The sequence below is a fragment of the Diceros bicornis genome, chromosome 28, assembly GCF_020826845.1.
Source record: "Diceros bicornis minor isolate mBicDic1 chromosome 28, mDicBic1.mat.cur, whole genome shotgun sequence".
In the NCBI taxonomy this organism is placed as follows: domain Eukaryota; kingdom Metazoa; phylum Chordata; class Mammalia; order Perissodactyla; family Rhinocerotidae; genus Diceros; species Diceros bicornis.
In genome coordinates this window covers 12,190,251-12,202,526 of record NC_080767.1, presented here as the reverse complement: position 1 = coordinate 12,202,526, position 12,276 = coordinate 12,190,251, and positions in this window count along the sequence as shown.

The following is a 12,276-nucleotide window of genomic DNA, read 5'->3' as shown; positions in this document are numbered from 1 at the left end:
GTCACAATGGATCAGTTTTGCCTGTCCTAGGTTTTTGTGTAAATAGAATAATATGTTATATACCTTTTCATGTCAAGCTTCTTTTACTCAACATATCATTTTTTGAGAATCCTTCAGAATGTCATGTGTATCATAACTTGTTCCTTTTTATTACTAAATTACATTCCATTGTGTGAAAATCCCAGAGTCTCCTTCTCTTATTAATGAAATTTTGGATTGTCTTCATATTTTGGCTATTATGATAAGGCAGTTATGAGCATTTGTGTATAAGCTTTTATTGCAGTTTATTTGGAAGATTGCTATTATTCTTTTAATCTCTTTAATTTTATATTTTGAAAATATAAATAAATATGTGGTTCAACATTCAAAGCTATAATAGAGGGAAATTCATAGATCTCCTGTCCCATCCCATAAAATCTCCATCTTATTCCCTGCCACCTCTTGTAAGTAACCATTTTGATTAGTCTATTGTTCAAGTTTCTTGTGTTTCCTTTTGAAAAATAATAAATATGTGTGTGTATATTCTTATTTTCCCTGCTTTTGGAAATAAAAAGGTATCATATTATATAGAAGTTATTGTACCTTGCTTTTAACACTTCTCCTAATATCATTCTGTAGGGAACTTGCTCAAACATTTTATGGCTATTTAGTACTCAATAGTATGGATGCACCAAAATTTATCAAAGCAGTGTCCTATGGATTAACATTTGTATGTTTCCAACACTTGACTATTGCATATTGACATTGTATTACAATAGATAATCTTATGCATAATTTATTTGGAATTTTGGAGGCATGATTTCATGTAAATTTCTAGAATTGGCTTTGTTGGGTCTAAGAATAAAAGCATATAAAGTTTACTATATTTTTCTAATTATCTGACAATATATTGTTATCAAATGTTTGAGATTATGCCAATCTGATGTAAGCAAGAACAATGGGATTTAATGCACTATTATATTAAGTTTTCTGTATATGTGAAGTTTTTTTTTAGTAAAAAAAAAATAAAGATGATTTGTGCCTTCTCTTTAGGATATAGAAAGCTTTAAAGAATGTTGATTCTAATCTGACAACTAGAAAAAGCAAGATCTATAAAATCATAACTTTTCTTGAATGCATCAGAGAATTCAGGTCAAAGAACAGCCAAATAGCCTGAAATGAAGAAAAGTTTTTGCCTCCAGAGACAGATAAGACATGAGTTCTGATTTACGGGGCAGAGTGTGGGTGGAAAGCAGAATTCAGCTAAAATTATTAACATGTTTCTAAAGGCTGAATACAGGTTCATGTGAGTCTATTGAAACATTGGGAACCACAAACACAAGGGGGATTCACACATACACAGGCTCTTCCCCTGAAAACATACTGGATGCTGTCAAGAGATGTTGGATGTGGAACAGGAGACCATAGTAAGCCTTCCTCCATGATTTGGTACTGCAGGAGGGACAAAAGACTAAAGCCTCTGGTGGAATGGTAGTAAATTTTGTCACTCCCAGAGCACAGAGCAATACCCATTTCTAACCCTGGAGAAGAGGCAGGAAAGCATCCCTAGCCCATATCACCGAACCTCTCTTACCACAGGACAATAGAAGTTATCATGGAAAAAAAAATCCCTGAGACCCAAGGAAAAATGTCCTGCCTAAGACCGAAGCTGAACCAAGCCAAGGAAGAACACCATCCTCCTTTTCTCCACAACCACACTAGCAAACTACAACTAAAATGTGACTGCAGTTTACTGCTGGGACACTGTCTGTGGAATACAGTCACACAGGAAAGGCCAGAAGCTGAGGTTGGAGCAGGAGCAATGAGGAAACATTCAGTAACTAATACTCACCCTCAGCAAAGTAACACTGGAAAGATTTGAAGACGGTGGTGTAGTAAAGGTAACAATAGCAACAACAAAACCTGAGCCCAGATCAACGCCTGACTAAATTGATTCAAAAGCCCACACTAACAGCCTGGCAGAAGAGTATGTGCATTTCCAGACGTAAATATTATTTACCTAAGCTTTTACACTTCTACACAGGATGTCTATCATTCAATCAAAATTAAAAGACACATAAAGAAGCAAGTAAAAACCTTAAGAGACAAAGAGTCATCAGAACCAGACTCAGAGATGAATTATGTATTAAAACTATCAGGTAATTTAAAATAACTAAATGAATATCTTAAAGGCTCTAGTGGAAAAGCTTGGCAGCATACATGAACAGATGTGAAATAGAAATGACCTAAACAAAAGCAAAATAGAAAAAGGGGGAGGGGAACAGGGCATTAAAGGGCTGTGGGGTGATATTATATATCAAAGGAGAATCCCTGCAGGAGACATTGGAGATAACAGGGCAGAAGAAATATTTGAAGATATAAGGACCTAGGATTTTCCAAAAATATTGAAAGATATCAAACCACAGACTCAAGAAAAGAACCTCCAGCATTATAAATAATAATAATTAAAAAACCTAAGCATGTTATAGTCAAACCACTGAAACCAAAGATAAAGAGAAATGTTGAAGGTATTTAAAGGAAAAGTGTACATTGCATACAGAAAATCAAATCAGAATTCTCATTAGAAATGATACAATCCAGAAGAAAATCCAGTGACATCTTTAAAGAGCTAAAATAATAATAGTAGTAATAAACCTCTCAACCCTAAATTCTATACCTGGCAAAAATATCTTTCAAATATAAAGTTGAAATAAAGACTTTTTCAGACAAAAAAATGTTGAGAAAACTCATTACCATTAAAACCATTAGCAAGTATGATCTTTACAGATCATAGATAAAAGTAAAATATATGACAAAATAGCACAAGAGATGGGAGGGAGGAATTGGAAGTATAGTGTTATAATATTCATGAATTATATGTAAGATAATATATATATATATAACTACATTTTAACAGACCTGATAATCCTACTTTTGCTTTCATTTATTTACCCAGTCTTCACCACATGTTACTTTCAAGTGAGCTGCGCTTCTGCCTCACTCCAGTGTTTCTGCATCTCTGAGCTCTTAATATTGGTTCCCCTGCTTCAGTCAACATGCTGGTGTCTAATGCTATGATCATTGCTGAAAAAATTCTTACAGCTTGATTGCCTGTATGAACTTTAGTGCCTGGCAAATCATAGGTTCTCAGTATACATTTGTTGAATAAATTAATAAGTTAAAAAGTATTAGCTTCCATCTTGTGTCCTGTGCAGTGGCCCTATTCTTATGACTTGACATGGAAATTGTTCTTTCTCATTACACCCTTCACTCACTGTGTTCTGCATGTTTTACTGGATCCCCATCCCAACTCTTAAATCCATCTAAGTAGATTTGACTTAGGAAGAGTCCGCTTCAAACCAGGGAATAGATCTAGTGTCAGGTCGCAGTCACTCTCCCTGGTGCAGGCACCTGGGTCAAATACACTGAAAACTGAGTTGAATGATACGGGAAGGAAAATCTAGACACTCAGATCCACAACAATATGAGCCTTTATATCTTGTTTACACTCTGTCTCTGGTGCCTAACACAAAGCATGTTCATAGAATGAGTATAATTCTAGATGTTTTAATAAGCATCAATGGCTAAAAAGTATGAAATGGAGATTTTCTGTCAGATTATTGCAATCTGGGCTTGAATTGCAAGTTTAAATGCTCCTTGTAGGTTATTTGACAGTGTAGTTGTTTGCTTTTCCTGATTTATTTGAATGAAGCCCAGGCTGCAGAGCCCAGCTGTTTTTAAAAGGCAAAATAGAATGTTTATTTGTTATTCACCTTACATTACACCTTGACAATTTTTTAAGTTACAGAAGTTATTAGCATACTCATTGGGTATGTGATTGCCATGAAAACCACTTTCTGTAGCACACAAGGTGTTTGGATTATATCACCAATATTGAAAATGTGTGTATCAATAGCAGGCTAGGAAGCAAAGGGCCACAATTGTAGTTTTAAAAGCTATAAATGCAAACTTTTATAGTGGATAAAGGATTTTTGAGAACTAATCTCTTCTCTAGGGGACTACAAAAACAAGAGTGGTGGGTGTTGCAATTACTTAAGAGTTAACTCAAAATGGGCAAGTGAATACCTGGAAAGATTGAAGAAAGAGGATTCCTTTGGTTCATGTTAGCAATAACAAGGAATAAGAGATATCAGTAACAAGGATTTCTTACAAGCACGTGAAGCCTGGGCCTGCTGGGATATTTCCACTAGTCTGGGCAAGTAAATTATGACTGATAAAATTTATTCTCTGTCTTTTTTATATTAAAATCTATTATTAACCCATAAAGAGGGATGTGATTGTCTGATTTTCAGATAGGAATCAGGTTGTCAGGGTCCAATTTAGCACTAGAAAACTTAAAAAGATCACACCCAGGTGTATAGTCAGTGAATCTTTTAACAGGACTGTGCTACCTGAGATTAGAAGGTATCGGTTTGGAGATTTACTGATCTCAATAAATCTACTATAAGGAGTACTAGAGTACAGTACATTTTAAAGTGCACTTCTGAGTATAGGCAGCCAATAATCATAGGTTTATATTGATTGGTGGTTCCTCAGGAAAATAATAAAGATTAGCCTCCCCAAATTACCACTGTAGGCATATTCATCAGACAACTGAGATCTGGAAAAGTCTTGGAGAGTTTTCATTCTAATCATCTCTTTATATGTAGATGGAATAAGAATGAATGACTTATGTATTAGTTTTCCATTACTGCTGTAAGAAATTACTATAAATTTAGTAGCTTAAAACAACATAATTTTATTATTTTACACCTCTGTAGGTTAGAAGTCCAACATATGTTTCACTGTCCTAAAATCAAGGCATCAGCACAACTACATTCCTTTCCAGAGCCTCTAGGGGAGAACATGTTTCCCTTCCTTTTCCAGCTTCTAGAGGCCACCAAGATTATGTAGCTTATGGCCTCCCTATTCCATCTTCAGAGCCAGCAACATTGCATCTCTCTAATCATTCTTCTGTAGTAGCCTTCTTACTCTGGCCACAGTCAGGAAAGGTTCTTTCAAGGACTCAGGTAATTAGGTTGAGCCCGCGCAGATAATCCAAAATTATCTGCTCGTCTCAAGGTCCTTAACCTTAACCATACTTGCAAAGTCTCTTTCTCCATGTAAAGTAACATAGTCACAGGTTCCAGGGATTAGAACGTACACATTTTTAAGGAGTTATTATTCTACTTTCCAGAACTTTCCTAAAGCTTAATGGTTAGAGCTGAGATTAGAATAGATTTCCTAAAAGTCAGTGGTCAGAGCCAAAATTAGAAATCTCACAATTCTCAGTCACATGTCGTTTCTACCACACTACAAATTATTTGAATCATCTACACAGGAGATAAGTTTTCTAAAATGCTACTAACTTCTAAACTAGATGGATTATTTTTAGGTCAGAAAAAATTGTCCTTCTTATTGACAAAAGGCACATTTATTTTAACTGAACATTTCTTAATATTATAGACCTGCAACTTAGATTGCTAGGAGGGACTGAAAAATGAGAACACATTTGGAAGGTCCCTGCAGGAAATATGCAAAGTGGAGTTGAGGAGACAGGAGGCAGAAACATGACGATGGTTGATACGGCCACTGGTTAACATGGCTCTCAGACGTTTTAAGAAAAGTGACAGCTGATAAATAATATTTAAATGTTTAGCAATGTAATTCCTCTTTCATAACTGACAAACCTTCATTAAAATCTTGCAGAAAAACATTTTTCTTGTATTAGCATTTGCTTGATCTAGTTGAGGAATGGGGAAATTTCAAGGCAAATGGATGATTGAGATTGTTACCAAAGTGAAAAGAGCATAAACAGAGAAAGAGAGTTAAATAAATGAGAGTAATAGAGCGAGCCACAGGTGGCTATCTATTCATTTGTAGAAATCTTGGGGAAGACATTATTCTTTCCACAGAACATAAAATAGGTGTTCAAGCTAATCTTACCTAGATGACAAGGGATCGGGTGATCCTAGCTGGTAACTGTTAACAAGTTTTGTTTCTTTTACAGTTTTTTGCCAGTACTAAATTCACATTCTAGAATCTCTTGGTTGATGTAGGAAAGAAAATTTATTCCCCACCAACCTAATAACACTCACCTAAAGAATTACTTCTCTCAAATTTAAAATTTACTCTAAAAACAATGCAGTTATTTATAATTAGATACAAATAAGGGTCAATTTCTCCACAACTTTGCCAGTTCTGGGCTCTGTCAATGTTTTTATGCCTTGGCAATGTTTTTGATGATGAACGATATCTCATTAGTATTTTAATTTGTATTTTACTTTTGTTGTGAGTGATTTCACAATGTCTACTGTTAAGTATTTTTTAATTGGATTATCTGTGTATACTTTTCCTCTATCCCTTCTCTTATGTTCTGGGTGTACAATGATGAACTAAAAGATATGTCCCCCAATGTCATGGAGCTTATAGTCTCATTGGGAGGACAGAAAATAGTCAAGTAAAAAACAGTGGTGTAAAGCTATAAAGGAAAACGAAGTGTGATTTGACAGAAGGATACGCGGAGAGTTTTGAACTGGAAGAGTTACTTAAGAAAGATTGCAAGATCAGGTTTAAAAATGTCCTTCACCTATTTGAAGGTACAAATGTGACTCCTGGATATATCTGTTGTCATACAAAAAGACAGTTCTCAAAGAAAGAAGGGCAGAACTTACTTTATCTCATTACTGAAATACTCTACAGCTGGCTCTATTTCTCATTTCGTTTTATAAGGCACTGTCTACTTAGTACTGTAATAAGATGGTTATGTAGACAGCACAACTATGAATATATTCATTTAATACTAATGATAAATGAAGCACAGAGAGTTAATTGGTTTGTTCAGGTCAAATCTCAGCCATGTTTAAAACCTTGGCCTTTACCTTTGAGATCATGTAGTGATCTCTTTTTGCTTGATGGTTTATGTTTATCACCTGGCAGGCTATGAATATTGGGTACCTGAAAATTTAATTAATTTGATATAAAATATGGAAATATATTACAACAGAAAAATTATTATATTTTTAAAAAATCCAGCTGGGTTACTATTGTTTAATTGCATCTTTAAAGCTGGCATAATATACTCTCAAAAATTAGAAAGAACCTATTCATTGAGACTTTTGTCTCAATTTGGCAGAATAAAAGAGAGTGAAAAAGTTTTCCTCTACCAAATCCCCACTTTGGTCCTTTCAAGGGAGAGAAGCAGAAGACAGAAGAATAGGAGAACTGAGGGGAGAAGATGAGAAAAGACGAGGAAAGAAGCAGAACAAGGAGAAGAGGAGTGGTAGGATAAAAGACCGTGAACAGTACTCCTTCAAAGATGAGGGAACAGGGAAAAATGGTTTTAAAGAACAGACAAAAATGAGTTAGAATACAAGAGTGATCTTCCTTTAACTATAAAGTACTCAGTGCACAACTATAGTGATATGTGGCAGAGTGAGATGGTGTCAAACCATTTAATCTTTCTAGCCTGACCTCTTTTCCCTTATACTGCTTGTCACTTCCCAGAGACTTAATTTGTTTCATCAGCTTGATTGTCACATACTCCATCCCCCCATCCTCTCAACTGCCAATTTTTGTCACTGAATATTCAGTAACAGTTATAGTCACTAAGCTGGACTTCAACAATTAAGATAGGCACACATTCTATGATTCCCTCATTTTGAAGTTTTTGTTCATTTTATAATATAGAGTTGCTGAAGATAAAAATAAGAATAAAAAGATAATGCTTTTTATTGGTGGAGCATAGGCAAACGCAAGAATGTCTAAAGGAACTAAAGACTATATTTTCTAAGTGCATATTTTCAGTTTCCTATTTTATTGTTCAATATTTAAAATGTAATTCCTAATATATTATTTAGAATATTTACATTTATTTAGACTCCAAAGCACAAGGGTTCACAAAATTTTATAATATAAGGTACTAGATTTTTTCTTTTTATATTTGGTCCCAAGGTCATATTTAGTATCAAGTGTGAAAAGATTAATATGCTAATTTATTTTTTATTTCTTATGCTACGAAAGAAAAAAACTAGATTGATTTTAATGTATTATATTTTGGTTAAATATCTGCAAGAGTACATACTCATATGAATCTTAAATAAGTAGTAAATTCAGAGGCATGCATTTTTCCTTTGAAACAAATACAGCCATAAGAATTCTTCATATGGGAACTCATGTGAAAAAGAATTTTTTTAAAGGAATACATTTGCAGGGTGTTCAGGAAATGTGTCCTCCAGAGAAAGCTTTCACTGGCTATAATACCTGTGTCAAGACATTCTGTGTGGCAAAAGGTAGTTCTCATCGCATCCTAGAGACTGACAACTGATTTCAGCTGATGCCAGATGAGAGCAACGCACATACAAGAAAAATTGAACAGTGTTACATCTTTAGTTTACTGATGCAATTGGAAAAAAGATATTCCCCAGGAATAAAATGTTCAAAAGAGATCTAAGTGGGAGAGACTCTGTAATGGTAAATGAAGTTGTATGGTCTCTCCATGGCCCATAAAATTGGATTTTATTTTATTCTAATTGGTTTTTGATTTAAAACTCCTGGTGTAAAGAAGAACCTTAAAAGGAGAAGAAGCTTAAAGGAACAATTTGAGTGTCTTTATTATATGAGGTTTGACCTTAGTAGTTCTCTGTTGAACTATGTAACCATTTTATCATCATTGAAGAGTAAATTGAATCTCTGCGATGAACATATTGTAGGAAAATTGTACAAATTAATTGCTCACCTAAGGCAGCTTCAAAATAATATTTACATAAGCTAACACATTCATTGCTGATATAGCTGCCAGAGAGCAAACATTTATTAACTACTCATCTATGTCTTCTATATTTTCAGTTTCTTACAGTTAATTATAAGTGAAACATAATTAATAATGTTTTAAAATGTGTAATCTTCTAGTTAACTTTTTAAAGAAAAGATGACTCTGTGCACTTTACTAGAGTCTGTAGAAGCTACAAAATGACAAGACCCTCAAAGGATTTATAATTGTGTATGACAAATGACATAATTTGCCGGCTGAGGGAATTAAGGGTAATGACATTTCCTCAGATGTTTTGTTCAATGGCAGGTATATAAAAATGGAATTAATTCAGATAAAAATGAAGAAGAATTCAAGGGACTCTAAATTATTTCACAAGACATGTGATGGAAGGCAGTGTGGCATTTTAAAATAGAGAAGAGTGGGCTCACAAGGGAATTGGGTATATCTCTTCAGTATTTGAAAGCTTGTCATAAGCAAGGGGATTAATGTCTGTTTTAGATAAGTATTTCAAATATAGATTTGTGCTTAAGTGAAGGCAGAGTTTTGTGCCAGAGAGATCCAAGTATGTCTGCTACCTGAGGTAATGAGTACCCAGTCCCTATAGGTGTTAAAGCATTGATTTGACGTACATTAGGGATGAATGTTTTGGAAGAAATTTAAGAGTCATGTAGACAGTATTTATCTGGTACTATTGGAATTAATTTGACTTTTTTTCCTCAATTTGAGCAGCTAGATGGCCCAAACATATAATATTGGCATGAGTGTGCCTGGGTATATATTTATAATTCAGCCACTGCATTGATGGTGTTGCTTAGATCAATGAGTTACAACAGCAGTGTGAAGATTCACTCTTACCTGATAAGGTATGTCTGTTGAAATTTCTAAAGGAAATAGGCTGAACAGAGTGTGAATTCTGTTAAAAATCCAGATATTTCTGACAAAAATATTTTATGTTCTTATTGCTCTATTGTAGGTTAAAATCAGGGATGTTAAACATACTTTATTAGAAAAATAGTGGATTTTTGAGGTAAGCCATATCTAGGTTGCAATTTCAGTTTAGCATTTGCCAGCTGTTGCCTATACCACTTAGATGGATTGAATACAGGATTTAAGTGTGAAGATAATGTTAAAGATATATGTAAGGGTCGTATTCAATATCTGACACATATTACAGGTTCATAAATGTTAATTTTATTTTCTTTAATTTAAAATGAAATTAAGTTCCAGTAGAGAAAAATAACATTTCTTATTAACAATCCCTAGAGTGTAAGAACACAATTTAAGTATGACTCGTAAAATAATGTCCTCTAAACTTACTTCCATTCATTTACCCCCACCCCTATCCCACCCCAAATCCATCAACATCCTATGGAGACCAGGCTAAGCTTGTGGAAGCAACAGCTGTTTATAACTATCTTATCCTTACCCACAGAGTTATAACTAATGAATATGAACCACATTGTTTCAGAGTACATCCCAGTTATGCCCAATTGGACATTGTAAACCATAACGGCAGGATCATCCTGTACTGAACTCCACCTGAAATAACTGTCTCTGCAGTTACTGCTGAAACCACCACTACTTAGAGATGACAGAAAATTTTTCATCCTCCTGTCAAAAATCCCCTTAATTTCTGGAAGTCAGAAAAATTTGGAAGAGACAAAGGAAGTCTCCAGACTTCCAGAGTGTTCCAGAGAGAATCCAACTCCAGAGTGTTGGATTCTTATTACTGTTTCTGAGGGAAGGAAGAAAGCATTGAGAGGTTCAAATAACTAACTTATAACACTTAGTTGGTCCCTGGGATGAGACTGACGAGAGTCTCTCTTGCCATGAGTAAATATGTTTTCCTTCTATATATGTGGTATATATGTCTTCTCCATTGCAAAATAATAAATAAAATTACATGTATCTTAGTACTTAGCATGCCATTTTTATTTGTGCCACAAAATAGTTGATTTTATTTCCATAAATATGGATTCACAAATTCTAAATTTTTCCTTTTTATTAGTTTTTGTTTTTGTTAGGATGAAAGGAACTACATTTGACTTTTCATCTGTCTCTAACATAGCAAGTTTGAATCAATAGATTCACCCAAGTACGGAAAGTCTCTTGGATTTTGATTTAATATATGGAATTTTTATTATAAATTTTCGATAGTACAGGTACAGATAGACATGTAATGATCACCTAATTTAAATAACTATGGATTTTTTTAACCTACTGGAATTATTAACATCTGTATTTGTCAGCAAGTGTAAATAAGTCTTACTTAAAATAATAAAAATAATCTCTTTGAAAACATACACTCTTTCTTGAAAAATATTATACCTTACTATTAGAAAAATGTATTTTATTGTTAAAAATTTTGAAATAGAAGAGAATAAATACATAGTGACCCATAATATGACTACTCAGTAATTCATCAGCCTCTACATTATATTACATAGTTTTATGACTTCAAATACTATTACGGGTTTTCCTCTGCTATTCATTCTTCTCTCCTCTTTCTTTTCCTCTACCTTTCCCTTTACTTCATGAACTATTCACCCCTAAAGCCATTAGTTGGAGGCAGAACAAGGTAGACATCATTTGGAGGGTGTCCTGGCTTACTGTATCAGAGCCCGAACAGAGTGACACAGACATCCATATTGAGAGGCTACTCAGCATAATGTGTCCAAGTAGGATTACAGAGTGCATCCACATGGAGAATCAGCCAGGCATGGGTTTTTGGAATGCTAGTGGAGTGAAGGGGGTGCCCACACAGGATACAGCCTGCCGTAAGGAGTCAGAGTCCAAGTAGAGTCAGGAAGTCATCTCCACAATGAGGGGTGTCTGAAGTCAAGTAGACTACAGAAGTTGTCCAAGTATGTGGATAACCTGGTGCAGGTTGGCAGTGCCCAAGTAGGGGAAAGAAGGTGTCCCATGCTTGTAGAAGTCCCAGCATGGATGGCAGAGCCAAAGTGGGGTGAGGAATGTGTCCATGTAGGGGAGTAACCTAATATGAAGAGGCAAACCCAAATGGTCTAAGCGTATCAGTGACTGAGTGTGAGTTATCAGAGCCTGAGTGAGTTACAGAGGGAATTTATATTAGAAGAAGGCCTGGCATGATGCATCAGACTTTTGGTTGAGAAGGACGTCTGTGCAAATGGATAGAGCGAAGCAGGGAGTGAAAGTTAGAGCAAGAGAGAGACAGAGAAGCAGAGGATACTGACAGTTCGTGAAGGTGGCCTGAAATGGGGTGACAGATTTTTTTAATTTAATTATTTTATTGAAGTCATGTTGGCTTATAATATCATCTAATCACAGGTGTACATTATTATATATCAGTTTCTGTATAGACTGCATCGTGTTCACCACCAATAGTCTAGTTTTTATCTGTCACCATACATATGTACCCCTTTACCATTTCCCCCACCCTTTGCCTCTGGCAACCGCTAATTTGTGTTTGTTTATCTTCCACATATGAGTGAAATCATACAGTGTTTGTCTTTCTCTGTCTGGCTTATTTGGCTTACCATAATACC